The sequence below is a fragment of the Bos mutus genome, chromosome 20 (genome assembly GCF_027580195.1).
Source record: "Bos mutus isolate GX-2022 chromosome 20, NWIPB_WYAK_1.1, whole genome shotgun sequence".
NCBI lineage: Eukaryota > Metazoa > Chordata > Mammalia > Artiodactyla > Bovidae > Bos > Bos mutus.
Genome location: NC_091636.1, coordinates 41,469,853 through 41,485,263, shown reverse-complemented (window position 1 = coordinate 41,485,263; position 15,411 = coordinate 41,469,853). Strand labels below are relative to the sequence as shown.

Here is a 15,411-nt window from a genome sequence, read left to right as displayed (position 1 = left end):
GGGAAGGGTGTTGTCTAGATACCTGTGACAGATGTTGGAAAGGTGGGCCAGGGAGATGGGGTGCTGGAAGAGGAGGTCACTCCTCGCGCGTGCATCTGATTATTTGTGGCAGTTGTTGGTATCACTGAGAGCCGCCCACATAGTTTACGAAATATTCAGGGGTCAGCCCATCTCACAGCTTGGTTGGGATGGGCAGCCTCCCAGACTCCACCCTGAATCCTGAGGCAATTCCAGGACCTCTGGAAACACCCTTAGGGTTCAGGTCAGGCCAGAAGGCTTGCAACTGCTCTGGGAGTTGAGAGCCTGACCCTGGCCAGATGGACATGGAAGTGAAACAAGAGGCCACCACTGTCTGTGTTTTGAAAGGCATCTGTCTCCTCTCCTGGCAGACAGTATGGCCTGCTGTGCTGATGGTCTACAGAGCCTGATTTCTCCCACAGCCACACATGCACGCACCCCCACACACATAGGCATCCTTCTCGCTGGGATGACTTAGATCCCTGAGACCCTCAGAGAGCCTCTCTGTCTCAGGGGTCAGCGAGGCTTGGCATCTAAAGCATATTTGCCCTACTCTCTCAGATCTTTCTTTTTTTAATTAATTTTTTGGCTGCATTGGTTCTCTGTTGTGACATATGGGCTCTTTAACTGTGGTACAAGGGCTCCTCTCCAGTTGTGTCTCAAGGGCTCCAGAGTGTGTGGGCTCTGTAGGTCTGGCGTATTGGTTTAGTTGCCCCACAGCATGTGGGATCTTAGTACCCTGACCGGATATCACACCCGTGTCCCCTGCATTGGAAAGCAGATTCTTAACCACTACACCACCAGGGAAGTGCCCTCTTTCAAATCTTTAGTTTGGAGTCCCTTTCTCTCTGTCTGTCTGTGTGAATTTGATTTCTCCAAGGGCTCTTTTTCACCCCAAGTTGACTGTGGTTCTCTCTGTCCCATTCAGATCCCAGAATCGGCTCTGACAGCTCCCCTCTGTGAGTTCACCTTCTGGGGATTCTCTCCAGGACATTCGCCGCTGACAGGCTGTTCTGGTTGACCTGTGATTACTTAGCGAATTTCTGAGAGCATGATGAACTGACATTTATTGACGTGTACTTTGTGCCAGGCCAGAAACCGGCTAGCTCCCACTTAAATCCTCCCAACCATCCCATAGCTCAATGAGTCCGAGGGATTCACCTGTGAGGTCCAGCGTCCTGCCCAAGGGCCCACGCGGCAGTGCTGACACCTGAACTGTGTGATCTGACTCCAATACTGGGGTGAATTCTGGTGACACTGTTTAGAGATGAGTAAAGAGAGCCTCACCCCAAACGAGTTCTTTGCTGTTGGCTTTTCCTTTTACCAGCCAGCAGATTTAAAGGGAATCTTTGTGAATGCCATTCATACAACTTGACTTCTCAAGAATGCTCTGCTGGCTGCTCTTCTGCTCAGATGAGCCGAGTTCTCCCCGTTCATGACAGCCCTTTTTTGGCTAGTCTCATTTCCCATCATCTCCTTTTGGGGAAATATTTTGTTCTTCTCATCATATCGTATTGTTCTTCTCATCATATCACCCTCCCTCACATGCGTTCTCCAGGAAGCAGATGCTGAGTTAGAGCTATGAGTGTAAGATGTCTGTTGGGGAAACATCTGTGGAAGGAATAGGGAGGGAGCAGGTGTGGGCAGGGGGAGCTGGCATGAACCAACCGTGCTGCTGTCCTGACCGAGGCGGGCAGCCCCACAGGGAGCTCTGGAGTCAAGCGTGCTCATCGGAGGAGGCACACAAGGTGGAAACAGCCAGCCCGTGTCTCCCCATCTGGCTTGCTGTTGACCACGAACCACCCCCAGAAGAGCATGACCTTGACGTGAGAGTTGAGCACGAGCTTGATGAAGCTCACAGCTGGAGGTCATGAGCTAATAAGACACTCCTAACCCGTTGGACAGCGAGTCCTTCCTTGAAGAGACATCTGAGCAGCCCTTCAGCTCAGAGATTTGCCTGCTCCTCCCCTTGCCTCCCAGCCTCACCTTACAGCACATTATCTTCCACAAAAATCCACAGGAACAATGCATGTGGTATTAAAACCCCTTTTGTTTACAGCCAGAAGATGGGTGCAGACTGCCTGCCATCGGAGGGGCGGCTCATCGTTAAAAGAGAGGTGTCCAGGGTACAGTCTGCTTGAGAGGCCCTGGTCTGGAGTGGAGGCGCCGTAGGGGGTGCAGAGAGCCAGGCGAGGTGGCTATGGTCCAGGATGCCCCGAGCCAGGGGTCAACCTTGGAGGCATAGCCTGTGCTAGCCATTATTTTGGACCTTGGCTATGCTGAACACCCAGGCCTCTGATTCTGGGCAAGCTGAGGAAATGTTGGCCCTGCTTCTCCAGAACTTGCGGGGACTGTCTCAAGATCATGGTGGAGAGATAGGTGAGGGCAGTTGGCCTCTTCCACTCGCCTGGAGAAAGCACCTCACTCCTCCCAAGCACTCACCTGCCTTTTGGACCTGTCTGAAAATACCCCTTGTTTTCCCCAAGGCCCTTTCCTTCTGGGTGTGGGATTTATTTTGGGTGTGAACAACCCACTGAAGTGGAATCCCTTATGATATTCACATGGGGAGAAGCCTCTTTGGCAGATAGAGGTTGCTGCCCTTTTTTCTTTTTCTAAACCTGGTTGTGATTGTAAAAGAGGACAGTGGAAAATCTGGCTTAAAGCCTAACATTCAAAAAACAAAGATCATGGCATCTGGTCCCATTACTTCATGGCAAATAGACGGAGAAAAAATGGAAATAGTCATAGACTATTTCCTGGGCTCCAGAATCACTGTGGACAGTGATTGCAGCCATGAAATTAAAAGATGCTTGCTCCTTGAAAGAAAAGTTATGACCAACCTGGAAACCCTATTAGAAAGCAGAAACATTACTTTGCCAACAAAGGTCCATCTAGTCAAAGCTGTGGTTTTTCCAGTAATCATGTATGAATGTGAGAGTTGGACCATAAAGAAGGTTGAACACCGAAGAATTGATGCTTTTGAACTGTGGTATTGGAGAAAACTCTTGAGAATCCCCTGGACTGCAAGGAGATCCAACCAGTCCATCCTAAAGGAAATCAGTCCTGAATATTCATTGGAAGGACTGATGCTGAAGCTGAAACACCAACACTTTGGTCACATGAAGGGAAGAGCCGACTCATGGAAAAGACCCTGATGCTGGGAAAGACTGAGGGCAGGAAGAGAAGGGTGTGACAGAGGATGAGATGGTTGGATAGCATCACTGACTCAATGGACATGAGTTTGAGCAAACTCTGGGAGATAGTGAAGGACATGGAAGCCTGGAATGCTGCAGTTCATGTGGTTGTGAAGAGTCGAACATGACTGAGCGACTGAACAACAGCAACAACAAACCTGGTCATAATGAACAACGTTAGGATGGGGCACATGGTAAGTCCCAAGGTCATGGCCTGGATTTGTTTGCAATCAAATTGAAATTTAAGTCCTAGTTCCACCTGTATCAGTTTGGTGACCTTGGGCAAGTTAATCTCTCTGAGCCTATTTTCTCATCTCTAAAAGATGGATCAAGGTGAGGTGTATGTGCAATTAACTCAATACACAGCATATAGTTACACTTAATCAATCCTGGTACCCATCCCCCTTGTCTATTATAATTTGTATTAGTTTCTGGCACTTCTAATATAAACATACCATTAAAAGCAAGCTTTGTATTTTCATATAAATGTTTATGCTTGTGTATCCAATAATATATGGTTTCTTTAATGCTTAGTTTGCAGTTATTTTAAAAATCCCAGTAGATAATACAAAATGCCTACGCATTTTCTTTGAGCATAATTAGCCAGAGGCTACAAATGTCAATGATGTCACAGTCAGAACTGGTCAGCAGACACACGAAGAATTATACTGATTGGAAGCCCAGATGTTAAAATTGTGCTGTCCACATCTCTAAGGACTTGGCTTATCTCTTTTTCTAGGATAGAACTTTATTGATTTGGCTTTCTTGTAATTGAAATCCTCCAAACTAAGAAGAGGCCTAGAGGATCATGCAGATGGATGAATTACAGGGAAGATATCCAAGAAATCCAGCTTTTAAGGAGCACCCTTTGCTTGGAAAAGAATGTTGCCAAACTTAGAAAGTCAGTCTATGTGAACCTTTGTAAATTATGAAACCTGTTCAGCCCTACCATGCCTGCCAGAGATCCTTAGAGAAGAAAGAAAACCCAAAATCCGATTTTAAAAAACCCTCAGCAGACTATACAGGAGAGATTCGAGAAAAGAACAGCGCCTGGCATTAGCCAGAGCACATTAATCGAGGTAGTTATTTTGCAATTTAATTATCTTTTCTCTGCTGACTTCAAAACAGTGAAAGAAATTTGAAAAAGAAGCCCACGATTTTGATGGAAGTTGTTTTGACATAAGTGAAACCAGGCTTGGCATGAGGTGGGGGCAGGCTCTGGCCAAGCCAATGGAACGGACCCTGGAAGGATTGAGACAAACTGGGGAAATTGTTTCAAGATGCATCTGGATCTGCCTGAAAGGGGAGGGACGTGGAGGGCACAGACATTTCATCAGCGTTTGAATTGGTGTGTGAGCAGTGGCGAGTGCTTTCAGTAAATGCAGGGACCCACAAGAGTCTCCCTTTTTTTACCGCCACCTCTGGGGAAGCGAAGAGGGTGGTGTCTTTTGAATGGTGCACTGTGAGGGCTTGAGGATTCCTGGCTGCTTTTGAACTCGGTTGTGGTTGGTCGCGGGAAGAGGGACAGAAAGGGAGAATGTGTGTCACTAATTCTCTTAGCCTCCAGCACCTTTTCACTCTGGAGGGACAGCGGAGATGTGGCAGCATCAGTACAGAACTCAATCCCTGGGTCATTGTTGGCGCATTTTTTCAGGACTTGGTGGTTCTGAGTCTAGAAGATAAATGAGCATCATCTTTGGGATGTGAGTCTGGCTTCCCTAACTCTTGAGCATTAATAGCAGCCTCTTTGAATGCAAGGCCAAGGGCAACTCCGTTATGTGAGGAAGCGCAGGAATTGCCAAAGGCAGGGCTGGGGAGTTGGATCTCTGGTAAGACCTGAGTCACAGGGAGTGAGCCACTTTGGCTTTTCTGTTTCTCAGAGCTGATCTATCTTCAGCTCTCAGGTGCAAGTCATAGCAGAGAGCTCTTTGATGTAAAATAAGTGTCTCTGACTGGCCAGGGAGCAGGGCAGAAGAAAGACCTGGAAGCTTCCTTAACATCAATCCAGGCAAAAGAAGTACCAAAGAGACTTTGGGTTCATTAGTCCCTGGTAATCTGTCCTGGAAAAACAATAACATGGAGAAAATTAAAAATGCAATGCAGTTTTGAAATAAAAATGAAATGCAGAGTAACATGACTGTATTAGCATATGATATGTATTACATTAGCATGGTGTTTGGACTCTATGCCTAGTTAGTGTTAATGAGAAATTATTTCCTTTCAAAACATAGTTTATGATGTGGAAAAGTATGGAAAATCTAGGAGACCAAATGGGAAAGAATGCTCCCTTCATTTCAGTGCAGTCGTGGGAGGAACTCTGAAGGTAGGAGAGGCTACCAGGTGCTTTATAGCCTAAACTGGAAGGAAAGGTGGTTATTCCCCAGAATAAAGTGAAGGGAAAGGATGGGTGGGATGCTGACATAATTGGATAATTGGGCATGATCCGAAGGAAAGTGAGAAAGATGTTTTCAAAAGAGCATGTTTGCATGAGTCAAGACTTTGTAGGGTGTAAATGCAGAAGATGCAGAAGGGGATAAATTCTGATGACTGAGGATCGATTGAAAAGGAGTTGCTTTTAAGAAGCAAGACACAAGAGACCATGTGTTATATGATTGCATTTATATGAAACATGCAGAAGGGGCAGATCTACAGACAGAAAAAGTGGTGGCTGGGCTGGGAATGGCGTTAACTGTGAAAGGGCATAAGGAATCTTACTAGGGTGATGAAAATGTTCTGAAACTGATTGATGGTGGTGGTTGCACAGCTTGATAAATTTCCTAAAGATCATTGAATTGTACATTTGAGATGGATGAATTTGTAGGAGAGAGAAAATATGCCTCAATTAAGTTATTTATCCCAAAGAAGTCTTTTTTTTTTGAAAGAAGGGGTCTTTTCACTGATGAGTCATTTATGTGTGTGTGTGTGTGTGTGCTTAATGTATGCCTGTGGTTGTGCTAGAGTGTGAGGATACAAAAATGAAGATCTTTACAAAGGCATAAATAGGCAATTTTCAAAGAAATCAGAGGACTACTAAGGATTTTGACCTCACTAGTCATTTTTGTTATTGTTCAGTTGCTCAGTTGTGTCCGACTCTTTGCACCCCCATGGACTGCAGCACACCAGGCTTCCCTGTCCTTCACTGTCTCCCGGAGTTTGCTCAAACTCATGTCCATTGAGTCAGTGATGCTAACCATCTCATCCTCTGCTGCCCTCTTCTCCTTTTGCCTTCCATCTTGCCCAGCATCAGGGTCTTATTTCCAATAAGAGTCAGCTCTTTGCATCAGGTGGCCAAAGTACTGGAGCTTCAGCATCAGTCCTTCTAATGAATTCCCTTGCCATTACTGATTTGCAAATTAGGACATGAGGTAGCTCTTGACTGGCAGACTGGTAGAGAATACAGAGTGACAAATGGTTCTTTGAGACGCTTCTAGTGTCTTAAATTAAGGGATTCATTTGTTATACCCCTTGCCAGAGGCAAGATTGGAAGCACATACAAAACATTTCAATGTGCTTTTGATTCAGCAAGAACTCTGGCCTCAGAAAGTCCACCTAAAGGAGTTTATCTTCGGGAGACTTTAAATGTCATTGGTACTCTGATGCCTCCCAATTTTTTGTTTCCAGTTCAGTCCTCTGCTCCAGCATCCAGATTCAGATGTCCAGCCACCCACCCAGCAGCCACATGAGCCTCTCAAACATGTTCAGAATGTAACTCCAGAATAGACCTGGGCACCAAAATAGGTCAGATGGCCCCGACCCACAGAAAGCTACTCTACCAGCCTCAGGTGGTGACAGCTCCATGTCTCTGGTTGCTCAAGCCAAACACGTAGACACCATCCTTGACTTCTGTCTTCCTCTCACCCCCTGTATCAGATCCAAAAGCAGACTGCTGACTCTACCTTCAAAACTGATCTTTATTTTGACCACTTGAAACCACCCCTACTGTTATTCTGCACTGAGCCAGCTTCTCTGCCACAGTTAACTGAATATCTGGTCTCACTCCTACCTTTGCTCTACCAGTAGTCCACTCTCAACACAGGAACAAAGCCTTCGTTTTAAAACATAGTACATATCACATGATTCCTCTCCTCAGAGCTGAACTGCTTCTCATTTTTTTTTAAGAACTTGCTCTTTCTTTTTTAATTTATTTGTTTGGTTTTTGGCTATGCTGGGTCTTTGTTGCTGTGCGGTGCTTTTCTCCAGTTGCAGTGCACAGACTTGCTATTGCTGTGGCTTCTCTTGTAGAGCGCGGGCTCTAGGGCCCTTAGCTTCAGTCATCGTGGTTCCTGGGCTCTGTAGCACAGGCTCAGTAGTTGTGGCACACAGGCTTAGTTGCTCCAGATCTTCCCAGATAAGGGATCGAACCCGTGTCTCCTGCATTGGCAGGCGGATTCTTTACCACGGAGCCCCTTGGGAAGCCCCCACTCCCCATTCTGTACAAAAGTCTTTACAACAGTCTTGCAGAAACTGGTCCTGGTATCTCCCCTAGCTAGTCCCCTGTTACTCTCCTCCTTGCCCACTCCTCGCTGTTCTTACATGCACCAGGCGCATTTCCAGTTTAGCCCTTTTACACTGGCTCTTCCCTCTGTCTGGAACGTTCTTCTCCCAGGCAGCTGCACGGCCAACTCTTTCATCTTCTTCAAGTGTTTGCTCAATGCACTTAAAATTTCAATCCACCTCTTTCAGCTCCTGGCGTGCTCAGTCCTCTTTATCCTGTTCAATATGTTCTATTTTCCATAGCATGTCTCACCTTCTAACATACTACTCAATATTTATTTGGATGATTATTTAAATAGGTCTGTTGTTTGTCTCTGCCTCTGCTAAACTGTGAGCTCCACAAAGAGGGACATCAGTTTTTTCACTGCTATACCCTCACCAAATGCCTAAACCAGTGCCTGGCATACAGTAGGCGTTCAATAACCGTTGGTTAAGTGAGTGAATGAATGAATAGATTTGTAATGTGCAAGTAGTAATTCAGTATGCAGAAAAAGTAGTGTATGTCATGAGGGAAAAAGAAGTGAAAGGAGTTCCCATGTGTGCTGTCTGAGCTCATCAGTTCCCTCATGAGGTGAAATTGACTCATTCATGTACAGCAAAGTCTGACTTCACCTGCATGCCCTCCCCGGCCCCCACCCCGAGGGAAAATGTGACCAACATCATCAGGATGAGTTAGCAAAGCTGTGTGGCTGGAGTTCTAATTTGATTTTGTATAGACTGCACGTTGATCTCATATAGTCGTAAGAAACTCTGATTCACTCATAGTAATTGAATAAAGAAATGCAGTCATTTGCAAATAGAAGCCTGGAGGGTCTGTTTTGTGGGGCAGTTTCTCTGCAGTATGTTTTATAAGGTCAGTTCTTATTGTTGATCACGTGTTTTCTACTTATCTTCTGAATTTCTGGTTCCCAAAGGTGTATGAGTGCTTTCAAAATTGCTTTTATTGATTCATGCAGACAGTGAGGTACAAGAAAACCTTGGAGGAAAGCTGAAACTTCATGTAAACTTACTACAACATGAATGCAAAGACCATGCTTCTAGGTCTTTCCTGTGAGAGCTGTATTGGACTAGAAAGTATGGAGTGTGTCCTGGTGTAGAGATACTCTGCTGTGAGAGTGGTGAATTTAAATCAATCTTGTTAGTTTGAGATGTGGATTTTCAAAATAAATACGAAAAATCAATGATACCTTCTTGTGTGGGAATTGAAAAAAAATTTTTTTTCAGGAATCGTATGACTTAGCTGCTTTTTATTGAGTATTCAAGGTTTTTTTTTAATGTGGACCATTTTTAAAGTCTGTATTGAATTTGTTACAATATAGCTTTTGTTTTATGTTTTGGCATTTTGGTTGCAAGTTGTATGGAATCTTAGTTCCCTAACCAGGGATCAAACTCCTACCCCTCCTCACTGGAAAACAGTCTTAACCACTAGACCGAGGAGGAAATCCCTGATACACTGACTTTAATCAGTATTTGTGAACTCAGAGGCTCAAACACCCACTTTCTTTATGACTCCTCTTAGTATAATACCACCTCTTTGATTCTACCTGAAAGATTTATTTTCAATATTGTTTTGATGTAAGATGCGTATTGATTTTTATTTCTTAGTCACTGGTGTGAAGGCTCATATCACTGAGCTCCTTGGATAAGATTGGGGAACAAGATCAATTATGAACTGAGTCGGCATATTCTTCTGCTACATGTCAAGAATTATGATTTTATCTGACTAGTAAGCTAAGCAGTTAGCCTGCCACTGTTTCCTGGGTGCTGCCGGCAGAAGATAGGAGAGCCCTGGATCAGGAATGAAAGACAGTTTATCATTCATAGAAAGAGCAGTAGCCAGAGGATCAGCACACTTGCCCCTCTTCCCCACATCCCAATTCCCCTAGAGCACCGTGGACCTCTGTCCTCATATGTAGATGCTATGGCTTAAATTTCACTCCTGTGGTGGTTACAGGTTTGGCAGCTGATAATTTGGTTTGGGTTTGAATGAATAATATTGTATCATAGGTCAGAAAAAAAAATTTTTGTCAAGTATCTATTCTGATTCTTCACTTTCAACCTGTGTTTGCCAATCCAAATTTTATGATTAAAAAAAACTTATAAACAAGGACTTCTCTGGTCCAGTGGTCAAGACACTGCAATTCCAAATCAGGGGGGCACAGGTTCGATCCCTGGTCAGGGAACCAGGATCCCACATGCTGTGCAGAGAGGCATAAATAAATAAAAAATGTAATTAATCATTTAAATTAATAATAATAAACACATTTTATCATAAAGAAAACGTGTTCATTTATGCATATTCTTCAGATAAGAGAGAGAAGGGGAGAGTCACTGAAGCCAGGCATTTGTGCTGAAGAGAGAAGGTGAGAATGAGTAAAACTTGGCTTCCCCAGTTAGCTCCGCCACCCAGCAGTTGGAATACAGTGTTCTGGTTACTTTTACGCTAAGCCCAGACCCTGTTCTATTTTCAGCTCTGCTTTGGTGCCCAATCCCGTCTTCCTCCATCTGCTCAGAGCTCCCTTTCCCCTCCATGAACTAGTAAGGAAGCACGTTGAGTTCTCTCCAGAAAGGGCCTTGGGAGTGCATCAAAGGGATCAGTACCTCTTCTCAGCATGATATTCAGACCCCAAATTCTGCCTTCAGGGTCCCCCAAAGAAAGTTCAGCTCTTTCTAGGAAGGGCTGTGGAATCTGGGAAAAAGTGTGCCCCAAATTCACGGTAGCTGGAGGGCTATACCCGAGAAAGAATGCCGATGGGGACCCTGGTTCCTAACTGACTCCAGGAAGTGATGTTTCTCCTCTTCCCTTCCCCTCTTGGAGAGCTGTCCAAACTTGCCTCCCTCTGCTTCCTAGCCAAGACTTCACTGGGAAATCAATCTCTCTGTATTTAACACTTCTTCTCAGCCCATTGTTCTCTGGGTACCTACAGATTTATAGCCTCAGACAGCCCTCTGGAATAATTAGGCTTAGCAGGTTTTCAAAGGACCACAACCAGCTTTCCAGCCTCCTGTTACTCCTTAGGCGAGAGGTGAGAGGTTGGTGCTGTGTGTTAGACAGGGTGGATCTTTGCAGCTATTTTCACTGTGGAAATCTCAGACGCTGATAGAATAACTTGTCTATAAACATCTCCTTGTAGTCAGTGTTTAGTCTCCTGCTTTCTGTACTGGAGACCTGACATACTTAGATGAAGCAAGAATATGTGGTTTGGTGAAAAGTTCCAGAATCCTTTTATGTGTTCTTTGAGTTATACAGACCATTGTAGTACAGGCCAGGGCCCTGCGATGAAGATCCAAGTTCCTCTGAGTTACACGCACATGTGCACAAGTTCAGCCTGGCGGCAGACTTCTGTAGTCTTAACACTGTGTACCAGACATCAGTGATCAGTGGCTGGAGGCCCAAGATGATTTCCAGGGGCACCTGGAGATCGTAGCTTCCAAGAGCTTTGGCAAAACAGTCTCAAATATCAAAACTGTACAGCTTCCTCTGGCCTTCTTTTGATAGAATCAGGGCATGAGTTAGTGATGGGTGTCTTGGCCTTCCAGCATCTCACCTGTCTTTGCCCCTCTTATCTCCTGCCCATATCCATCTTGATCTTCAAACTCCAGGAAGCTTTATCCCTTTAGCTCCTCCAAGCATCTAGTCTCACCTGCCAACCACTTCTCAGGCTCCCACTCCTGCAGAGCCCAGACTTTAGAATTATGACAGCATTAAGAAAGAGAGGATGTACTCAAAGTTTCATTTGGATAAAGCACTTTTTGAGGGAAAGGGAGAGGAAGGGATCTAGTCAAACAAGTTCTAGGCTAGAACTCAGTCCCTCATTTCTGGCCTTTTCTCTTTGTCTTAAGGCCAGCCTGGGATGGTCAAAATAAAATAAATTTTAAGTGAATTGAATGAATAATTTTACATACCAGAGGACAGTTTCAGATTTTTTGAATAAGTCAAAAAATAATCATATGGTATAGAGAAGCTACCATATGGTAGAAGACTAATTTTACCTGTTGTTAATGACGAGGAGACCTTCTATTTTTCTAAGTCACGTGATTGTATTTTGTGTCTGGTTTCTCTAATGTTAACTTTGAAGTTTACAGATTCTAATGGTGGGTAAAAATTCTACTGAACAGAAAGGGGATTTGGAAGTATGAATTAGCCAGGCAGGTGTGGGAAAAGTTAGGCAAGTCATTTGAATACTTGATGGAGAGGGGATGCGGTGGCATTACCTTTAAGGTGATTCAGAGAATTGTAAGAAAATTGCCCACTGCCTAAGAGTCTCTTTTTCACTAACTTGCTACAATGTCCGTAATTCATGCATTACAGTTTGCCTTCAGGATGACCTTAGAAAATGCAGTGTCCAGGAAGGAATAAAGTAACCTGTCATATAGTTCCCTGAAGGTGTCAGGGTCTTATTTATTGTTAGGAAGCCAGGAAAGGACTGGGAGATGGTGCCAAACTAAGGATAAACTCCTTTTGCTTTGTAATTCTGCTGAATGTGGATCCTGCACAAGGAATAAAATAGTATCAGCCTTGGAAAAGTCTAAGGTTCTTGGAGTGCCCGTGAGAGCAGAGATGGGAAAGATATTCAAAATCTTATACTCTGAATCAGTGGACCAGCCTTCTTGGTACTGAGTAGAAGGTCTCTGTGGATAATCCATCAAGTTGTTCAGAGTTGTAATACAAAAAGTAGAGTCTCAAAAGCAATTTGATAGAAATTGCCTCTCCCAGTGAAATCTTTTTCACATTGATGGTAAATGTCCTGGAGGCCTACGATGACTTGGACATAAAGGGACTGTTTTCTGTTTTTCTAGGTTTTTCTTTTATACTTGACACTGGGCTAGCTTGCTGTCCTACTCCTGGAACTCTTGCCAGGAAACCAGCAGTCACAGGTAGAACGTGAAAGCAACTTAGAGATAGATGATCCGTTTTAACACCTTCATTTTGCAGATGAGGAAGCTGAAGCCCAGGGATGGTACTGATTTAAGAAGCAGAACTGCACAGAGGATGTGCATGGTTGGGAAGCAGACAGACCTGGGTCTACCAGTTGGCAGTTGTGTGAACTTGGGCAAGTTAGTTAATATTTTTGAGCCTTGATTTCTTCTGAGAGTTCTTAAGGAGCATCCACTCAAAGAAAAAATTCAAAACTTAGCCGATATTATTATATTTGCTATTAGTTTTTTAAAAATTGAGAGGTAATTCACACAACATAAAATTCACCATTTTAAAATGTACAATTTAGTGGTTATATTCACCATAACTGTTGTGCAGTTATCACCAGTCTAATTCTAGAACATTTTCATCACCTCCCTACAAAAAACCTGTACCTATTAGTTCAGTCGCTCAGTCGTGTCTGACTCTTTGCGACCCCATGAATCGCAGCATGCCAGGCCTCCCTGTCCATCACCAGCTCCCGGAGTTCACCCAGACTCACGTCCATTGAGTCAGTGATGCCATCCAGCCATCTCATCCTCTGTCGTCCCCTTCTCCTCCTGCCCCCAATCCCTCCCAGCATCAGAGTCTTTTCCAATGAGTCAACTCTTCGCATGAGGCGGCCAAAGTACTGGAGTTTCAGCTTCAGTATCATTCCTTCCAAAGAAATCCCAGGGCTGATCTCCTTTAGAATGGACTGGTTGGATCTCCTTGCAGTCCAAGGGACTTGCAAGAGTCTTCTCCAACACCACAGTTCAAAAGCATCAGTTCTTTGGCGCTCAGCCTTCTTCACAGTCCAACTCTCACATCCATACATGACCACAGGAAAAACCATAGCCTTGACTAGACGGACCTTTGTTGGAAATCCTTATAGCCTGCTAATTACTCTTATGATTTTATACCTTTCAAAGATTTTATCCAGTATGAAAAAAAGTACACAATTCAAAAAATGAAATCTAAACATTGTAGAAAAATGGTGCTGGAACCAGGGTTCATTTTCTAGACCCTAGAAAGCTCTAGAAATGTGTTTCATCTAGAAATGCCTAGAGATACCTTTCATCTCACTGTGTTTCATGGAACAGCTTGGGGTCTGTACAGGATCTTAAATCTACCTGATTTTTATGTGTAAGTTCATTGCCATGGTTTACAGCCCAGGATCAAAGAAAGTTTTTTACTAGCTTTGGCTGATATTTGAGGACTCGTCTCTCTTATTCATTTTACTTAAAGGCAAAAATTCAGAATTGTTCTCTTCTTTGGTTAGACAGTCACTGTCGTTGCAATACCCTGACCTTTATGTACAGGAAATATATGCCTTTGGCTCAGAACTTACTACATTTCAAACATGGCTGGTCATCTCTCCTTATGACCTGGTCCTTTTCTCACAGGCGGACTGCCACAGCTTTCAGGTCTGGTATTTAGACATGGAGGGAGAGAGGCTGGTTTGGTATACTGGAAAATTTCTCTGTTTTCTACTAATTGAAAATGTAGGCACCATAGCCCCAGGCATTCTCTTTGTGGGGCATGAAGAAGGGAAGCAGGTCTGACTTGTTAAGGATTTAGTTGTTGACATTCTTTGCTTGGGAGCCAGTGATGTGTAGAATGTGGCAAGATTCCAATGGTTGAAGGCATTTCCCTGGGTTCATCTAGGGTTTGTGCTGCCTTATCTTTAGTGGCATGAGTGGGGGATCCAGCCCAGCCTGGCTTGCTGACTTTGAGCAAGTGTTTTCTTTAGTGAAACTTTAATGATCTGGTCCTGGATGCTGCTAAGTACTCCTCTCACTTGATATTTTACTGTTATTCTCTAAGATCTGAAGGAGTCATTGTATTTCAGGCTTCACATGCATTAGCTCATATGATTTCCTGCTTCTAAATGTTTGATGGTCCTCAGGTACATGTGAAAACCATTGAGCCTGGCCCTTGTCTTCCTCAAGCTTAACACCCCTCCTTCCACCCACCGTTCCTGGTTGCCATGGTTTCCAGCAGCCATATTCATCCTGGTTGCCCTGTGTCTGTGTGTTTTCTACTTTGTTAGTATTCCTCTTCATGTGATGCCCAGACTGGAAGTCAGACTTCACGTGTTCTATGAATAGCCAAACTGGAACCAATACCAAGAAATGAACCTGGTCCTCATTTCATGCCACACACATTGGCTGGTGCTTCTCTATTGGCTGCATCTTAATGCAGCCCCTCCACCCTGCCCAACTCAGGATCTTTTTTTTCATCTTAACTCATGTGAGGCAGAGTTCCTCTTGTGCTGGTTTTGTTTTGTTTTGTTTTGTTTTTTGCCTCAGTTTGACTCTCCAATCTGTGGCTTTTTTTATTTTATTGGATTCTTTTTCATACTCTTTTCCATTATGGTTTATCATCAGATATTCACTATCATTCCCTATGCTATACAGTAGGACCTTGTTGCTTTTATGTTCTGTATATAATAGTTTGTATCATGCAATTGATTTTTTGATCCCAAGGGCAGAACTATACATTCCCCCCAGTCTGATTTTTACATTTCCCCTTGACACTAGCAGTGTTGTCCCATCAGAACAATATGAATGGGAGGCTGACATCATTCTGATTCAACAAGTTGTTGAGCAAAATGAAGAATAATTAAAAAAAAAACAAAACAGTATATTAGGATTGGCCCTGTTAATAGAATAATCCTTCTCTGGGTATCTTCGTAGGGGACTTTCATGAATCATATTCAGTTCATGATGGTTTTTTGTTTTCTTTGGGGGTTATTTCTAGCATCAGCAATTCAATAGATTGAATGGAGTGTGGAGCCTGTTTAAG

The 15,411-nt window shown here is 43.9% G+C and overlaps 1 protein-coding gene across 1 annotated transcript in view; it reads left to right on the top strand.

Moving 5' to 3' along the window:
- The window catches only part of PDZD2 (PDZ domain containing 2), a 412,595-nt gene that overhangs the window by 294,880 nt on the left and 102,304 nt on the right, over nt 1-15,411 (top strand).